This window comes from Hyaena hyaena, unplaced genomic scaffold, assembly GCF_003009895.1.
Source record: "Hyaena hyaena isolate Hyena2069 unplaced genomic scaffold, ASM300989v1 scaffold_137, whole genome shotgun sequence".
Taxonomy (NCBI): domain Eukaryota; kingdom Metazoa; phylum Chordata; class Mammalia; order Carnivora; family Hyaenidae; genus Hyaena; species Hyaena hyaena.
Genome location: NW_024080769.1, coordinates 1797662 through 1817107, shown reverse-complemented (window position 1 = coordinate 1817107; position 19446 = coordinate 1797662). Strand labels below are relative to the sequence as shown.

General features: G+C 53.5%; 1 protein-coding gene across 1 annotated transcript in view; it reads left to right on the top strand.

The window, feature by feature from the left end:
• Positions 1-19446, top strand: part of LINGO1 (leucine rich repeat and Ig domain containing 1) — a 76394-nt gene that overhangs the window by 7957 nt on the left and 48991 nt on the right. The window contains exon 2 of the mRNA XM_039238247.1: positions 5221-5306. The gene's annotated coding sequence lies outside the window, so the exon portion shown is untranslated. The remainder of the gene's footprint in view (positions 1-5220; positions 5307-19446) is intronic.

The following is a 19446-nucleotide window of genomic DNA, read 5'->3' as shown; positions in this document are numbered from 1 at the left end:
AATGTAGACGAGCACAGTACCCACCTTGCAGGGTGTTGGTGGAGATTAGATGTGTTAGCGCCTATGAAGTGCCCAGCCCCCTGGGGGCTCATTGCACGCTCCCTGCAATCACTCTGATGATGACGATAGCAAGGTGTTCGCCTTCACCTGCATCTGTCCCTCTTTTCAATCTTCTTCCTCCTCCATCTTCCCTCCACCTGCTACCTCTCTCCTGTGCCTGCTCTTCCCCATGGGAATTTCCTTCAACATTTGCCTTTGAAGCCCTGTCCTCTGTTTTCAGCCCCTAAGCCCTCTGCAGACAGTGAATTAAAGCCCAATCAGTCAGCAAAAACTATTCAGGGGCAAACGATTCACGTTGCATTCAGGGAATTCCCCCCAAGCAATCCTAGTCAGGCATTTTCTGCAAGCCCATGCGTTCATCCCAACATTATCCGGTCTCTGAGAACCAGACCATAACATCCAGATCTAAAACTCCATCCTCCCTGAGTAGAGATGCTCAGGTGTACTTTCAAGATGGGGGTCTGAGCTGACCCCAGGCCAGCCAACTCTCCATGCTAGCCACGAGCTTTCAATGGATCCCTGACCCCAGGATGACTCATTCTCAGAAACGTTGGCCAGGAAACTTGCCCATAGGAGACAGAAGCCACGAGCATATGTAAGCAAATCCTGTGGCTGGGAAAGGTGCATGCAAGGTGTTCAAAGCAGGGTAAAACCTCAGGTCTGCACCAAATTAAGAATTTCTCACTGAAATCACCAAATTCACCATTATGGCTTTCTCATCATCAAAATAAACTCCCAGCTAAAGAAATCCTTGTGGTTAAGAATGGAGCAGTTATTGTCTGTTCCTTGTAGGATTTTGTTTTCAGTGGCATGGTATCTGCCACATCTATTTATTTTTGACTCAAAGGATGGCAGAACTCACTCCAGTCCTTCCCAGGGGACAGTTACACCTGACTGCAGATGTCCCCAATACCCCAAAGCCTCTGACAGAGGATTCTTTTTGACTGCTTTGGGGAAGCCTGGTCCCCATGTCCCCGGGATCCCACCAAGCCTGTCCCCAGGTTCCACCAAGCCTGGCATTGTCCCAAGGGCTTCTTCAACACCTCCCCCCCACCTCCAACCCAAACCCCCCTCCCCCAGCACCTCTACCAGGTGCTGCGTTGCGCTGTGATTTCCAGCTAGCCTGGCCAAAGTTCAAAGCCAGAGGAGCCTTTGGATACACATTGACACCAGCATCAGGGCTCATACATAAGAAACTTCTCAAGTTTGCCCTTACAATAGAAGGGTCTTTCTAATGGCATCAAGGAAGCCGTGTTGTGTACATTTTTTTTTTTTCAGGAGGGGTGGACGGGAGGGAGTATATTCCACCACAGCCAGATCTTACTTCTTGGAAAAATTGAGGAAGTCACAGGGGCATTTGTGGACATTAGGGGCTTTCCCCTCAGGTCGCTTGCCAGAGGGTGTTTTTATCCTGAGGGGCTGTCTCTTCTCCCTGTTCCCCATGTGGTCCCACAGGAGCGCACAACATTTAAGGTGATAATTGCCAAAGTAAAGTGCCAATAAGTTCAAAATATAAATGTATAATTACGCTTGCAGCTTGCAGCTTGCTGTCATTCCTTCGTGGCTCCAGGGCCCTGTCGGAACCACCCCACCCCCCACCCCCCGTTGTCGATCCAGGGCAGACCTGTAGGGGGCCCCAGGGCCTTTCTAGAGCTGATCCCAGACCTGAGTCAGGGGTAGAGCTCTGAGGAGGCCCCAGACTTTGTTGTGAAGTGCATTTCAAGCCCTTGGAGGTAGGCCAAGGCCCAGACTGTCTTGGAGATGCTACCAATTGCTTCTGTTCTCACCTCCCTTCTCCGGATGGGACTTATCCTGCTGGTGGGTCCCGCCATAGGCCCTGAAACGTCCCCCTTTTCCTGTGGATAGGGAACCCTTCAAACTGCGGATTGACATATTTCTGTCCCCCCACTGAAATCCTAGTTATTTAGGGGCTCCCCAACATAGCTGAGTTCTCCCATGCAGAAAGGCATCAAACATGCCCTCAAACCAGACACGGCAATGTCGTGCCCCAGGTGGCCAGTGGTGACGTAGTCAGAAAGGCAAGACTGTGCTACACCAACAGGTTCTTTGGCAACTCTTGGTGATTTAGTGCAACAAGGATTCCCATGTTCTTTCTTCCTTTATCTACAGTATATCCTTTATTCCCATTATATGTTCAAGTGGGGAGGGTGGCAGACTCTGGTCCATACGTCCCGCAGGGACCCAGGCGGATCGTAGCTCCACTGTCTTCTAGCTGTCCCATCTGGAACATGGTCTCTTCCAGTCACTGTAGCAAAGAAGAGAAAATGGTCGAGTCATGCTCTGCTCTTAAATGCTTTGGCCCAGCAGTGACACACACCGCTTTTAATCACAGCCCGTTGGCCAAAACTTCTCATATAGCCTTAACTCACTGTAGGGGGGCTGAGGAAGTGTAGGGGACACTATGCTGGCATGGAGGAAACGCACCCAGACATTAGCGACCAGTAAAATTCTCTGTACAAGCAGTGTAATGGGACCACTAAGAGCAAGGGCTCCAAAAGAGCCAAGGCCATGACTTTGGTTCATTCTTTCCACTTGGGGTGGCTGAGGCCAGGGAAGCCCAGAGCGCATGGGAGGGCCTGATGAGAAAAGCTTCGAGGAATAGTCCCTCCAGATAAATGAGCCCTGTGAGTCCCTCCAGATAAATGAACTCTACCCATCAGGCTCTGGCTTTGACTCAGCCTCTCCCCTCCTACTCCACTGACTGTTTTTAATACCAACATCATCCCATAAAATGAATTTCTCAAGAGGAGAAGCAGGATTGAGAGTGAGGATGAGTTCAGCTTTGGAGTGAGAAAATCCAAGAGGAGACCTCCAGAAGTCACTGTGTCTTATCCCTTTGGGCTGTTCTACCCACAGACCGGGTGGCTTCTAAACAACAGAAGTTTATTTTCACAATTCTGGAGGCTGGGAAGTCCAAGATCAAGGTGCTGGAAGGTTTGGTGTCTAGTAAGGGCTCACTTCCTGGTTTATAGACAGCCATCTTTTCATGGTGTCCTCATATGGTGCAAAGAATGACGGATCTCTCTGGGGTCTCTTCTAGAAGGGTGTTAACCCCATTCATCAAATTCAGGAGACCATCATGACTTAATCCCCTCCCCAAAGCCTCTCCAAATACCATTACATTGGGATTCAGTTTCAACATAGGAATTTGGGGGTTGGGGGGGGGACACAAACAATTGGTGGCACATAGGCTCTGATGGCCTCAAGCCATGGAGGACACCCTCACCATGAGAGAGAGAGCTGGAAGGTGTTGCCTTTCTTCCAGTATTTCATTCCTTCAACAGATGTGACTGCTATGGGGCCTTGGAATGTACTGATTCCAACTGTGGGGTCTGGGTTCCAGGACACCTGGGATTGAAGGTTGGCCTGGCTCCTTAATCAGTGATGTGACCTCGGGCTGGGTACTTCCCTCAGCCTCAGCTCTCTCCTCTTAAAGTGAGGCTTGGGATAGCACGTGTAGCTGTCACTTAGGGTAACGGTGAGCATTAAAGAGTTAGTACTTGTGAAGTACTCAGGACAGAGCTGGGCACATGATAAGGACACCGTCAGTGTTCAGCACCATCGCCATCATCACCATCCAGTATGGGATACTGTGCCAGGCGTTGGGGGAGTAGATATCAGGCTCCCTGCTGTCACATAGGGTGGGAGGAATGGAAAATAAACAGATAAATAATTAAACTAGATGCTAATTTCAAACAGAGATGGTACGGAAACAATAAATCAGGCATGTGAAAAATTGAAACCATGATGAGATACCACCGCGTGTCTATTACACTGACATTTACGAAGTTGACAATCCCAAGTGCTGGTGACGATACTGAGCCTCCAGAACTCTCATATGTTGCTGGCAAGAATGCAGAATGGGGCACAGCCACTTTAGAAAACAGTTTGGCAAAAAAAATAAAGAAAGAAAGAAAAGAAAAGAGAAGAGAAGAAAACCATTTGACAGTTTCTTATAAAGTTAAAAATATGTTTACCATATAACCCGGCAATCCTACTGCTAGCGATTTACCCAAGAGAAGTAACAACTTATGTTCACATAAAAACCTGTATGTGAATATTTATAGTGGCTTTATTCATAGTCACCAAAAGCTGGAAACAGCCCAAATGTCTTTCAGCTAGTGAATGGATAAACAATTGAATACTATTCAGCAATAAAAAAGAATGAACTTTGGAACAACAGAGAAACAACGAAGGTAAATGTCCAATGCATTATATGCTAAATGAATAAAGCCATACTCCAAAGGGTACATAGAGATGAAACCATTGGTGTGACATTCTGGAAAAGACAAAACTATGGAGACAGAAAATAGATCTGTGGTTGTTGAGGGCTGGGCTTGGGGAAGAGTTGGCTACAAAAAGACAGCATGTGGAGACTTTTAGGGTGGTAGAATTGTTCTAGACCTTGATTGTGGTAGTGGTTACGTGGCTGTATGCAGCTGTCAGAGCTCACAAAACTGCACTGGAAAGGGTAGATTTTACGCTAGGTAAATTATAGCTCAATTAACCTGCCTGGAAAAAAGGCTTGCTGTGAGGTTGTTGAGACAGGGAAACCGGAGTGACAGATCAGAGTAGTGTGACCCGGGTGAGGAGGGCCGCCATCATACGGAGGTCAGGGGGCCTTTCTGAGGAGGTGCCTTGAGCTGAACCTGGGCACCTGGAAGGGGAGAAGGAGCCAGGCCAGTGAAGATCAGGAGGAGGGGGGGACCAGGCAGAGGGAGGCTGGCGCTGTGCCAGGGAGGAGGTAGGGGCAGGGCTTCCACTCTCTCTGGGTGTGATGGCACCACTGTGGGGCGTATAGAGGGTGATGGAGACTCTGATGTGGGTCAGGCAGCCTGGGGGGGGAGGTGGCAGGAAACAGCAGCTTGTGACCACCTGCAGGAGGAGGACCACGTGATGCAGGGGTGCCCTGATGAGGAGGGGGGTCAGGGAGCCTCCTGCAGGGAGGCATGGTCTGCCAGCCAGAGAGACCGGGAGGCTGGGCCCGGGGAACAGCACGGAGGGGCAGAGGGGGTGTGGAGGGCCTTCGGGACCTTGCTGGGGGTGCTGTGGGGGGTGGTGAGGCAGAGGCCAGGCATCCCGAGTTGAGCAGCAGACGTCCATCTTAGCTGCACTAACCTTCCTGCTCTCCCACTACAGTGCATGCTGGGACCGCCACCCATAGGCTGCTGCTCCGTGGGCCCCCAGGAGCTGATCTGTTTGCCTCCCGGCGCCGTCTGACCCAGGTAGGGGAAGAGCAAGCGGGCTCACATCGCCTCCCGCCTCTGCTTCGGGTGGGAGGGCTCGGGGAGTGAAGAGCTGGACAGTCCTCGGGTATGAGCCCTGCCAGGGGCAGTGGTGTGGGGCACGGGTGTGGTTTGAAGGCCCTGGCGATAGCAGGGCCTCCTGGGGGACTTGGGGACGTGGAGAAGCTCTAGGACATCTCATTCCACCAGCCCCAGGTTTTTCCGACATGCTCACTCTCAGCGGTTTGTTCAGTGCTGTTTCACTGCTCACACTTGCTAAGCACTTTGGCTGTGGTAGCTTCTGCCTCTGTGGGGCTCCCTTTGCTGTCGCTGTGACTTTTCTCTGTCACAGTTGCCATGCTGGCCTTGTGCGTGTGCTTCCATGAGTGACGGCTCTTACTCTGACAGGTCCCAGCTCCATGCAGGGCAGAGGTGCTCCCCCCAGGCACCAGGAACAGCCCAGTTGGCTTTTAAGCCACTGGGCATTCCTCTCCTGCTCCTGGGCGCCCCAGATGCAGGCTTTCTGCTCAGGCACAAGTGCCCCAAAGGTGGGATGGGTTTGGGGCTGGGCTTTCCAGAAAACTTTACAGGGCGTCTGGTTAAATTTGAGCTTCAGACAAATAACAAATCAGTTTTTAGCATAAGTATATCCCCAGTACCGCATTGGACAGACACGTTTTGCTAAATCTGACAACCTGGGAGGTGGGGAGTTGGGGTTTCAGCTGAATGGGCTGAAGCCCCAGCCCCCCTCTTCTTCTGTGGAATCCTCCCTGCTGGGCCCACCTTGGCCCCCTCGGATCAGGTGCCTGCAGTGCCTGTGATGGATGTCCTGGACCCAGGGGTGGCCAAGCCTGATCAGGTCACTATCAGTGGGTACCTCCTGATCCCCCGGGTTCCCATAGGCGACCTGGGACAGAGCCCTGGGGGGTCCTGCTGGAGGCTGTTGAGCAGGCTCCCAGGGTGTCCATCTTCCCCTCTCTGGCTCTCTGATAGCAGAGTCCAGGCTGAGGAGGCCATGAGGTGGGGCCAGCTGGGCCTCTGTACCCGTGAACAGAGCTGTTAGAAGGGCCTGGAGCTGTGAAAAGAACTAAGAATAGAAAATTTTCTCATGAGCTTGGAACCCAGAGTGCATGGGGTGTGGGGCTGGAGGTGTGGGGTAACTGGGAAGAGGCAGGACTAAATAATGGAGGGCTTGGAATGTCCTATTTCTGCATCCTTCAACACTGGGGCGACAGAAGTTTTTTCTTGACAAGTGGAGTCATTTTTCTGATTAGTAATATAGTATGTTCTCTATATGTTATCTATGTATCTATGTATGTATCTGTGTATCCATCCATCCATCCATCCATCTATGAATACATCTATCCATCCATCCATCCGTCCATCCATCCATCCATCCATCCATCCATCCATCCACCTACCCATCTATGTATGCATCCATCCATCCGTCCTCCATCCATCCATCCATCCATCCATCCATCCATCCATCCGTCCGTCCATCCATGTTTCTATCTATCTATGTATCCATCTAACAATCCAGCAGTATGTAAAGCATGCAGTTCAAGCCCTTTCTGTAATCTCTTCCTCACCACGACTAAACACTGCTGCTAACTAGTTCAATATTTACCTCTCCAAACTTTTTGTCTGTGCACTTATAAACATATTTTAAAAGCAAAAGCATAGTATCATCCTAATTATACTGCTCTGTCATTTGAGTTTTCACCTAACAACATACTGTATGGACATTCCAGTGTTCTTTCCAATCCTTTTATGCCCAACTGTTTGGGAGGTCTTTACATTATATATCAATTGTTGATCCTGTCAGTGGCCATTTGGACTATTTCCAGTGTTTGACTGTTTATAAATCTCCCTTGGGGAACCTCCCAGTTGGTACATGTGCATGCGCTTGGGTTATGGGCCCTTCAGGGGTGTCTCTGAAGAAAGGCGACCGCTTGGGTCAGAGGGCACGCACATTTCAGGAGTTGATCTGTACAGCCAGGTCAACCTCCAGAAGGTTGTGCCAGCTTACCATGTCCCCTCATCCTTGCCAACCATGGGAATTAGCAACCACTTAAATCTCTGCTGATCTGCTAGGTAATAACTGCTTTTATTTTACATTTCTTCTATTACTGATGAGGTTGAGCATGTTTGTATATGTTTATTGACCATTTTAATTTCTTCATGTGTGGATTGCCTGTTCATGTCATGCTCTCAGCTTATTTTCTATTTCTCTGTTCATTCAGTAGGCGTTTATTGAACACCTACTATGTGCTGGGCACTGTTTAGGTTGGGGACCTAACAGTGAACAAAACTGACGAAACAGACCTGCTCCATGGAACTTATAACAGATAAAGGAGTGAAATATAGTGTGTGTGCATGGTAGTGTTAAGTGTGAAAGAGAAAAAAATAAAGCAGGGCAGGGGTGGGGAGTGTTGGGGAGCCTGCATCCAGTAGTCAGACTTTGCTGGGAGGTGGCGCTTCCGGACACCGGCAGGAAGCGAGAGGCTGAATGAGGTGGACAGCTTGGGCTCCTCAGTGCCAGGCAGGCCTGGTCTGTTCAGGGCTCAGTGAGAAGGCCAGAGTGGCTGGAACATGGAGAGTGAGGGGGAGTAGGAGGTATGGCCAGAGAAGGATCAAGAGCACATCACACAGGGCCACATGGGCCACCCTGAGGACTTGGCTTTTACTCAGGATGAAGCAGGGAGTCATGGGACGTTCTGAATAGTGACATGATGTGACCTGAATTTCATTTCAACCAGATCCCCTCTGGCTGCTGTGAAGGGGGCCAGGAAAGCAGAGATCAGTCAGTAGGCTGTGGTAGTGATCCAGGGAAGAAACAGGGGGGCTTAGAGCAGTGGGGGCTTGGCTGAGGTGGGAAGCAGTGAAGAGGTTCTTGCATGTTAAAGCTAGAGCCAAGAGGATTTGCTGACACATTGGAGGAGGTGGTGTGTGAGACAGAGAGAGCCAAGGATTACTGTCTTATTCACCGCAGGCTGCCATAACCAAATACCATAGGCTAGGGTGGCTTGAACAACAACAACATTTATTTCCCACACTTCTGGAGACTTGGAAGTCCATGATCAAGGTGCTGGCAGACTCAGTTCTTGGTGCGGACAGTCTGCTTGGCTTATGGACAGCTGCCATCCCACTGTGTGCTCACACGACCTCTTCTTTGTTCACAGCAGAGAGATAGAGAGCCCTGGTGCACTCTTCCTTCCCTTATAAGGACACTAATCCCGTCACCAGGGCCCCACCCTCATGACCTCATCGAATCCTAATTTCCTCCTAAAGGCCCCACCTCCAAGTACCATCCCATTAGGAATTCAGGATTTTGAGGGGCACATTTAGTCCATAGCAGTGACTCCAAGCATTTGGGCCCAAGTAGCTAGAAGGGCGAGGCTGCTGTCAACAGAGGCTGGACCGTAAGGCGGAGGAGTGAGTTTGGTGTAGGGGAGGAGAAGAGCTCACCTGTGGACCAGACTGGCTACGTCATGTGTGGGGCCTGCAGCAAAATGAAAATAGGTGGTCCTTGGTTTTAAAAAAATGATTAAGAATTGCAAAGTGGTTAACAGTATAGAGCATTAAACCACACTCAGGGACAATGTGTGACTGCCCAGGTTGCACGCCTGTGAGGCGTGGCTGAGGACACTCGAAGTAGACGTCCAAGAAGTATGGAGTTGACAGTTGGAGTTGTGAGGCTGGAGTCCAGGTGAGAGTTCTGGGCTGGAGACACAATCTGGGATTATCAGCATAAAGGTAGTATTTCAAGCCTTGACATTGGTCAAGAGCATCAAGGGAGTGAATATAAAGAGAAAAGAGAAGAAAGATCAAAGACCTGGCCCAGGGGGCTTCCTTCAGTTAAAAGTTGGGGAGCTGAGGAGAAACCGAAAACGCAAGTGAGAAGGAACAGCCAGTGATGTGGAGGAGAACCGGGCAGGTATGAGGTCCTGGAAGCCAAGATTTCAAGCCCAAGTTTGAGTAAGGTGCAGGGGGAGCATCCACCATGCATTAGCTGTGGGAGATCACAGATGACCTTGGTTTCAGTGATGGGGGTGGTGGTGGTTGTGTGAAATGCACCTTATTGACTTCCAAGAGCAGATTGCTTTGTAACGGGTTAAGGGATTTAACCCCTTATCTGTAGTATGTTGCAAATGCTTTTTACAGTTTGGGGTGTGTGTGTGTCATTTAAGTGTATAGAGCTTTTCTTAACCCCTTAAATGTCAAAAGCTGTCCTGTAGTAAGGGGTCTGCCACTCTTTTCCGTTAGAGTTTCTGGCCTTGGCCACTGCAAAGCTTTGAAAATCATGTCTTACATTGTTTTCTAGTTGTTCTTGCTAGTTGAAAATATTTAAGTCTGTAGTTCACCAGGAATGTTTTTAGGTGTGTGGTTTGAGGTAGGGATAGACATGTTTTCCCCAAGTGACTGGCCAGTTAGCTTTGACTTCACTGAGTACGCTTTCCTCCCTGCTCTGTAGCCCCGTTGCCATCACTTGATCCCACTGATCTTTGTGAGAAAGTCGAGGCTTGGTGATCGACGAGGGTGGAGTGTGCGGGGACAGGAATGCGAGCTGACACAGTTGCCTTCAGTGAGGAAAAAAGCGAAGCGAAGTTAGGGAGGACGGGAGCTCTCAGTATTGAGGGCCTCCTGCGTGCCTGCACAGTTCTGCGGGTTGGTGTTCTGCACACCCGTTTGCAGATGAGGAAACCGAGGCTCCGGCAGGTTTTCATCACATAGGAGGCGGGGCTGAGACTGGGAGGCACCTCTCTGCTCCCATGCCTGTGTTCCGTCCACCCAGGTGAAGGGAGAGGCCAAGGGGAGCAGTTTTCAGGAAGGCTAGAAGGGATCCTGCACAAAATATCGCCCTCTCCCTGCCCAACTCTGCTTCCCTGCCTGCTGTTTGCCTAGGTCTTGAAGGTTTTCCCATTTTGAAGAGGAACCTGTTAAAACCAGAATACTCCTGGCAGGGAATCACACGTTAAGTTTACAGCTAACATCTTAATTATCAGTTAACACCTCTGCAGGGATTAGCTGACAGCCAGCTGAGGACACTGAATGGGGGCCGGGTGTGATGTGTATCTGGGCTGGGAAAGGCCGGGAAGAGGGGAGGGGTGGTGGGGGAGGCCAGTACCCAGCAATTCACAGCTTTCTTCTGGGCCCTTGGGCAAGAGAGGGAGGTGGTGCTGGGTCCAAGCGGGACTTGGGGGGGTGGGCAGGGGAGTGGCAGCCATTGTGTGGAAACCTGGGGCTGGGGCTGACATCTATTAGATACTTGCTGGGTCCTGGTATCAGAGGAGGGTTGTCACATTCTCAGCCTTGGTCTTGAGAACCTCAGGAAATCAGACACCCATTAGCTACCTTGGGCACCAGCTGCCAGCAGTCACTCAGAGCTGGGACTTGTCTGTGACGTCCATAGACTGGATCTGTCACGAAGCCCTGAGGAATAGTAGTAGTCTCGGCTGAGGTGTCTGGAACCTCTTCTAGTGTTTTGAGAACCAGTCTGCCCTGCCAGGATCCAGGCTTGGCGTGTGACCAGGGTCACGACTCAGTGTGTGACCAGGATTAGGGCTTGGTGTGAGCAGGGTCAGGACTTAGTGTGAGGCCCCAGATAGGTAACCAACAGCCTCCCCTCCCACTGGAGCATGAGGGCAGGGGGTAAAGAAAGATATGACTGTGTAAGACTGGCCTTTCTCTCCCATAAGGGCTTCCTTCCCCCCTTGAACTTCACTCTGCACAAGGGCACTGATCTATGTCATTGGGGGATATCATGTGTCTAATGGTGACTGGCCACCCAACTTCAATCACCATGTGGACAGCCTTCTTGGGATTCTAGGGCTGAGAGCAACTCCTCCCTCATCTTCCCCCTTCCCCTCTGTCTTTTCCCTCCCCTCCTCCCCTCTGCAAGTCTTCCCCTGGCCTTGCATCAGTTGCTGGCACTCAGACCCTGAGACTCCCAGACCCCCTTCCAGCTGGAGACCCACCCAGGTCGCAGGTAACCTGAGTCAGGCACCCACCTAGCTCTTCCCTCACTCTCTCCTGTACCCGGGGGTTCAGCAAGGGCTCAGCTGGGCAGGGAGCCCCTTGGGAGGAATGCACGTAGCAATGAAGGAAGACTCCCAGGAGGAGAGGAGCTGAGCTCGGTATCTGGGAGCAGGTTTGAGAGCACCTCCAGGAAGGTCACCTGCTGGAGCAGAGGCTGGGGGTCTCTGCAGGTCCTGGGCTGGGGCCTGTTGTGAATTGGGGGTGGCTGAGAGGTGTGAGGGGTCAGATGGAGGAGGCCTCCGTGGCCACGCAAAGACTTCAGAATTTACTCCCACGTCTGGGAGTTTCCCCTCTTTTATTCTTTAGCACTTCAGACCTATCATAGGGAAGCTTGGAGTGGACAGTAGACTCAGTTGTTCATTCTGCAAACGTTTACTGGGTACCTGGGCTTCTGGAGACACAGCTGTGAACCAAGTGGAAAACAGTTCTGCCTCAGGGCAGCTGCGGCCGAAGGAGGGGTGAAGGGCCTACCTCTACTGCCCCCTCCCTGCGGCATCTCCGCAAACACCTAGGATCCCAGGGCTGGTTCTGGAAACCTGCTGCCCTTAAGGGACCTGAAGGAGATGCTGCCGGGGACAATTCCTTTCTGCTGATGGAAGGTTCTGGGAGGGAGGAAGGCAGAGTAGCAGAGGAGGTGAGCAGGAGAGGAAGAAAGAGAGGGACCTCTCAGGAGAGGAGACCCCTCCCCCCCCCCGTGGCTCACCCCCTAGGGCAGAGAAAGGGGATGAGGCCCTTCCAGGTACGGTGGCCAGCTGTCCTGTTTTGCCCAGGACTGTCCCCCTTTTAGCATATATATCAATCCCAAGATGGTTGATCACCCCACTGGAAGGCCACTCTACACCAGAAGCTCGGCCTCTGCCCCCGGCCAACCCAGGGTTGGTTCAGTCTGGTCCAGTCTGCTGGGCCTCTGAGAAACTGGGAATCTAGGTGGTGGTGTGGGCTGTGCCTGGGGATCATGGGAAGGGCTGGCCGGGGGTGCTGACGAAGGAGTGACGGCAGGGGCCTCACTGCTGTGGCTGAGCTGCCTTCAGGGCCCCAAAGCAGACTAGGAACAGATCCAGCAGGTAGACTCAGTTCTGAGGCCTGCGGAGTCTGGGGGGCCTTGAGGCGGGAAACAGCAAACAGAGCTGCCTGCACGGCTGTGCCCCTCTTCCCGTGCCCACTCGGGGCTGCCGCTGGCTGCCCTGTGGGGGCTGGGCTCCTCTGCCCACTTCTGCCTCCAGCTTGTTGTCTGGCTTCAGGACGTCAACCCTGACTCTGGGCCTGAGGGGCCCTGCCTGAGACACGGCTGTGACTCTGGGCCGGGGCCACGAGGAAGGTTTTGCAAAGCATGAAGTGTGGCCTAGGTTCACGTGCTGCTTTGGCCACTGCTGTGGCTCCAGTGCCTGCTCGCAGGTGCGAGCTCTGGGGACCACAGAGGAGTAGGGCCGGCTCTCCATCCTTGTGGGAGAGATACGTGTGTACGCTAGTGGACAAGAACTGGATGGGGCTTGTGGATTTGTCTTGTTCCATTTCAAACAACTTGGTGTTTTTAAATTGAGACACAATTCACATGCCATGAAACTCACCATTTGAAAGTGTACAGTTCAGTCTTCGGTATATTCACAAGGGTGTACAAAAGTCATTGCTCCCATTTCAGAGCACTCCCATCACCCTAAAAGGAAACCCTGTACCAATTAGTGGTTATTCCTCTCTCCATCCCTCAGGCCCTGGCAACCACTGATCTACTTTCCTCTCTTTGGATTTGCCTAGTTTGGACGTTTCAAATAAAATGGAATCATTCGCCACGTAGCCTGTCAGTCCTGGCTTCTTTCACTGACGATAATGTTTTCAGAATTCTTCCACGTTGTAATGTGTATCCGTATCCCTTTTTCATGGCCCAGTGATGTTCCGTTTTATGGATATGCCGCATGCTGTTTATGCGTTCATTCATGGACATGTGGATCATTCCCTCTTTTGGGCAGTGATGAATAATGCCGCTGTGAACATTGGTGTAACTGTCTTTGTGGGGATGTGTTTTCTGTTCTCTTGTGTCTCTACCGGGGAGGGGGATCGCCGGGCCGTGACGTGACTTGCCGTCACTGCCTCTGTCAGGGCTTGTGCCGTCTTCCTCAGGTCCTGCCACTCCTGATAGCATCATGGTGCCCATTCACACCCTGTCACCTCCTCTCTGGCCCCTGTGAGCATCCAAGGTTTGAGCCCTTGATTGCAGAACAGTGATGGAGGGAAACATGGGGGAGAGGGGGGCTGTAGGAGCCAGAGAAGGCTCCTGAACTGGAGAGGGGTCCTGGAGGGCTTCCAGGAGGAGATACCACCTATGTTTACTTGGGCCCAGTGGATGTTTTCTAGGGCAGAAAGCGTGAGGGAGAGTCCTCCTGCAGGGAGGCAAAAGCAGGGAGGGGTGAGGCTTCCCCTCTTTCCCCACCCTGGTGGGCAAAGGCCGGGAGATAAAGGGGGCTCCAGAGATCCTCTCCCTTCTCTCTGTCCCTGTCTTGCTCTTCTCTGCCATTTTTTCAGGAAACTGCCAGCCATTGAGAGAAGGGGAAGATGAGGGAGTGAGAGAAACCAGCCACCCCTGCGGACAGGTCCTGAGAAGCAGGGGGGCAAACGGGTGAGAGGCTGTGGCACTTCCTTAGCTGGGAGCAGAGTCTGAGGAGCTAGGGCAGAGGTGACCCTGGGCCAGGACTCCTCGTGTCCCCAAATGCCATCTGTTTGCCCCTCCCTTGGAGGCAGGTGAGAGGCTGGATGGGCCCCACTGGGCTGGATCAGGTGGACAGCAGAGGCAGAGCGAGGGGCCCCGACCTGGAGCTGCATGCACATCCCCCAAGTTTCTGCTCCGCTACCTAATGATAATTATACCCTGACATGCACGGAGGCAAAGAAGGGATTTTCTGTAAAGCAAAATCTCCCGTGAAATATTCAGGCCACGCTGGGCTTCACTTCCCAGCCGCCTAATCGCTGCTGCTTGGCTTGGCCACAGCGTGTGAGGCCACACGTGCCTGGAAGGCCACATGGGGCTTTTGATTTCCTTCTCCACAGGGAGAGGTTTCCACGGGCTAGGAAGAGCATTGGCTCCAGGCCGAGACCCTGCGCGCTTGCGCGTACCTGTGCGTGCTTCCTGTTTCTGGCTTGTGCACATTGGTTCGTGAACTTGGCCACATGTGTGTGTTCCGAGTGGGCATGTTTATATGTGCCTGTGACTGTGACACTACGGGGCAGTTCATACAGCTGCCCGGGTTGCCTCTGAAGGTGCTTATCCTATTTCTCTGAATCTCAGGACAATAGACGGTACGACACCCTCTCGATGGGGGAAGGGCTGCCCTGTGTGTGAGTTCTGCCTGTGCCTAGCCTGGCATGCAGGGTTTTGGTGTGGGTTGAAAACCCAGAAGTCCCCACAGGCTCAGGGCTGAGGGACACCAGGTGGCAGCTAGCCTGCTGTGTGGACATTTGAGTCAGGCTTTGCTTCTCTTCTGACTTTAGTGTTTGGTTTCTACCAAGTTTTGATGAGCATTTGATGTGGGGCTGGGAGGGTGGGAGGGACATGTGCTTCTGAGAGTTCATTGAGCGGGGACGTGTCCGTCCCTTTGTCAGTGCCCCCAGCCCCTTAGCTCTCCCAGCTGTCTCCTCCAGCCCATAAAAGCCTTGCGTTTGCACTGAGGGTCTGCTAAGTCTTGTTTTTGCAGTTCACTCTCTCCTCCACTTTGCATGAGATAGGCAGGACTGGAATTATCATACCCATTTGGCAGATGAGGAAACTGAGGTCCAGAGAGGCAAAGAGGCATGCTTGAAGTCACTCGGTGAGCCAGGGCTTTGAGTGGGAGCACCAGCCCCTCCTCCCTGAACATGGACCCTTTGCCCTCAGCCCCAGCACTGGGGCTGTTGGTGGAGGGGACCCTGCCCAGAGGAAACAGGCCCTACTCCATGAATGACTCCAGCTGGAGGGTGCCCCCTTCTCCACAGGGAGAGATGGCCCTGGGACTCCATTCATCTTTGAATCAACAGGCAGGGACACAGGAGGTAATAATATTGATGTCCATCATCAATATTTCCTTATTGTGGCTGTAATTAGCAATTCCTCCACGGCCGAGGCCCGATCTGGCAGACAAGTGGAGGAGCCCTGGTTTACTAATGTCAACCCGGTAATGTCACACTGACAAGGCTGATGGGGGGCTGGCCTTCGGTAGGGAGAAGGAGAAGCAGAGGGCCGAGCAGAAGGTCGGCAGCAGTCCCTGTCTTTCCCTGGGAGCTTTGCTGTCCTTGAGCACAGACCCTCGAGAGCACCCTTCACCCCGTTCTTCCCCTGGGAGCTCACTTCCCAGGTTGTCTCCTTTGCTCCATGGCCCCTCACTCTCTCTGTTCTGTTAGGATGGCATCCTTTAAAGAGTGGCCTCCACAGCCCTGGGTAAGGCCCGCAGGCATCAGCCTGGGACCTCCCACCGCCCCGGAAGACTTTGTGCAAGCCTCCCCCCACCCTCCCCCCACCCCCAGGTGGCCAGAGGTAGGAGAGCAGGTCCTCAGCCCTCTGCCCTCCTCCAGCTTGGAGAATCCCCAGCCCTTCTGCATCCAGCTCCGCATAGCCCCCCAGGTGCCCGGCTCCACAGCAAGGCAAGCACAGCCCCCTCCTGCAGGCCACTGCGCACGCCCCCCTCATCCGTGCACTGTTTCCACAAGGGCTAAAATGAGCACTCAGATCCCTGGGAGTCTCTTGCCCACCACTTCAGGCTTCCCCTCTTCCCCGCCCCCTCCAGGGACTTCTCCCCTCAGTGTCCCTCCACCCAGGCGCCCCTAGATCCTTTGGCCCTTGAGCAGAGGAAGCCAAGCCTGTCCTTATCGAGGGAGAAGTTACTCGGCCCTTGACATCTCTCAGCTCCCTTGCTGCACGCTTGCCTGCTTGCTGCACGCCTAGCGGAGGGCTGCTCTGAACTAATGATAAAATAAGCAGCAGCAGCCACTCCTGTTTCTTGAGTGTTTATTCTATGGTAGGTTCTGTTAAAAACCTTTTACAAGAGGGGCGCCTGGGTGGCTCAGTGAGTTAAGCGTCTGACTCTGGCTCAGGTTGTGATCTCAGCAGTTTGTGAGTCTGAGCCTCACCTCGGGCTCTCTGCTGTCAGTGTGGAACCCGCTTCGGATCCTCTGTCCCCTTCTCTGTCTGCCCCTCCCCTGTTCATGACCCCCCCCGTCTCAATAAATAAACATTAAAAAAAATCTTACAAGAATTTGATCCTCATAAACGCTATGGGATAAGTATACTTTTCACCCCCATTTTATGGATGAGGAAAACTGAGATACAAGGAAATTGAGCATACCCAAGCCCTCCTGCTGAGCCGCCCCTCCTCTGCCTCCAGCTGTAGCTCGTCAAGTCATTCCCTCTGCTTGTATCAGTCTTCCCTGAGCGCCCCAGGGCGGGCAGGGGTCATCATATCTTCCTCGGCCCCCCAACCCCCACACCCACAGTGGGTGGCATAATCGGCAAGTGAAGGTATTACTGGCAACAACACGCTCCTCTGAGCACTGAACTGCGCCCACAGTTTCCTTTCCGTGGCTGTCTGGAGCGTGTGTGCTGCCCCAGCAGCACCGTGTACTCTCAGAGGACAGGGGTCCCACATGTTGAGTGCCCTGCTGGTGGTGGTTTCTGGATGAGGGCCTCGTATCAGACTGCAGGGCTCCCCGATGCAGTGAGGCAGCCCTGCCTGCTTAGCTGCTCACCCTCGAAACAGACGTTCAGAGCTGTGTCTCAGCTCATTCTGGGTCTTGGCAAGGATGTCCATGCATTCATATCATTTATTCATTTGTCCAACGAACACTTGCTGGCTGCTGCGTGCCTGGTGCCGGGCCTGTGAAGGGTCTTAAGCTGAGATGGTCTGGTCCTGGCCCTGCCCTGGGGGCTTGTGGCCTTCTTAGGACTAGAACAAAACCTCACCTGACCAGTGCAGGATAAAGCTTGCCCAGTGGAGGCAGTAGCAGAGCATGAGGTGGGGATGGGCAGGGCGGGGGAGGAAGGCAGCACGGAGGAGGAGGTTATTTCAGGCTGATGGAGAGGAAAGGGCACCACAGGCAAAGGGAGCAGCCTCTGCAAAGATGGGGCTCAGGAAGAGGCAAGTTCAATTACAAAATACCCAGGTGGGTAGGCCTGCTTGTAGAGAGGGGACAGGGGTGGCTGTGGCAGCCATTGGAAAGATAGGGGCACCCCCACCTCCTGCAGATGGTTGGGACCCCTGGAGGGGCCCATGAGGACAATCCCTAACGTCGAGGGCTTGTTGCGGAGAAGCTCAGCGCTTCTCCTTTCGTGCCCAGTGTAGGGTGATGTGTGATAGGCCAGTGTCCGTGAGTGGGTGGTGTTGCCCAGCATGGTGACTGAGCCGACCAGGGAGAGGGTGAGGACCAAGGGTGCCTTGACCAGAATACTGGCAGGCTGCCGTGGGCTCAGGAACAAGACATACCTGGACCATGACTGCATTCACCTGTGCCCCACATCCCAGTGCTCAGAGCTCCCAGCCCTCCATGCAGCCCCCTTAATGGGGTCAGCCTAGGTGGGAGGAGGGAGACTGAGGCCCCACAGTGCCGGAGCCCCACACAGGCTCACACACAAGCAGTGGGTGAGATGGGGTACCTCCTGCCCTTCGGTGGGACATTGGGGTCCCCGGCAAGGACAAGCCCCTCAGCTCTCGGGGTCCAGGCCAGAGCCAGGTGCTACCGTGCATGGTACAGAGAAGGTCTGCCTGGTGAGGAGGTGGGGGCGGGCCCACCAAGGGCAGAGGGCCGACACAGAGCCGGGAATGCTGGCAGAGGCCGAGGCTTCCCTCTGGACACTTACCCCTAGAAGGTTTTCCAGGATTTGACTTGAGCACCCAGTGGCCAGGTTCTGGGGGAAATTTCTCTCCTGTGCCTCCTGGGCCCTGAGTAGGCCGTAGGGAGCCAAGCACCGCCTAGCCCAGGTTTACCTGTGCACAGGCACGTGTCCACCTGTGTGTACAGCTCACATGTACACGTGTCCAGGCACGCTTCTGTTTGTACGTGCAGGTCTCTATGTGCATGTCATGCGTGTGTCCACACACTCTATATACACGTATAGCTGTGTGTCCACACGGGTGAAGGAGGGTGTCCCTGGGAGTACAATCCTGCATCTGTACGTGTGCATGAGGGCCCCTGGCCTTGGCCAGGGACACACCCTTTTCCTCCCACTGGAACTGGAAAGCTCCCGAACCCATGGCTGCCAGGCCTGGGCCCACCTCTGCCCTGCCCCTTACTCATAAGTCCTGCCCCTCGGTCCTGAGATCTGCCTCTGGGGACAGGCACTGTGGGTGGAGGTGGGCATCAAGGAGGCAGCTCAGGCTGTCCACCTCTTTATCGTGTCCCCCACCCATCCCTAAGTGCCTGCCATGGGATCCTGACAGGTAGGTTCCCCACTACTATCACTTGCATAGCCCTCGTGATGGAAGGTCCACTGCCTCCCAGAGCAGGACCAGGGGAACCTATGGGATATAGCCCAGAAAGGAGAGGTCAGGAAGGCCAGAGGGTGGGGTAGTGGCTCAGCCCTGACTGCTCAGGACCTGGGACTCTCCTCCAACAGCCAGGCCTGGGGCTGCAGCTCCTGGCAGCAAGGTCAGGCCCCAGGATTCAGGGCCTTTCACCTTGTTGTCAAGAGCGTATTCCAGCTATTAGTGACAACAGCAAGGGATTTGGGGAGGATTTCTCTCTCATTTCCCAGAGGTTTGAGCAAGCCTCCTCCCTTCCCACCCTTCTGCCTGCCAGGGCTGAGAATACACACACACACACACACACACACACACACAGTCACACACAGGCACACACACACGCTCAGTGTTCCTGTGTGGCTGTGAGAGGGAGAGAAATCTGGGTCAGTCTCCCAGGGAAGGCTCCGTGGCACCTCCCCACCTTCCCCAGCAAATGCTCAGTGTTGCACACTTGGGCTGTGACCGGACGGCCAAGGCCTGCCTCTGCCCTGCACCAGCCTGTCAGAGATGCCCTGCAGGAGGTCCCCGGGCCTGCCCCTCCTGGGCCCTCCCTGGGCCTCCCTGTCTAGGTGCCCTCACACTGCAGCCTCAGTGTCTTCCTCCGCCAGGCACCAGGACTCATAGGG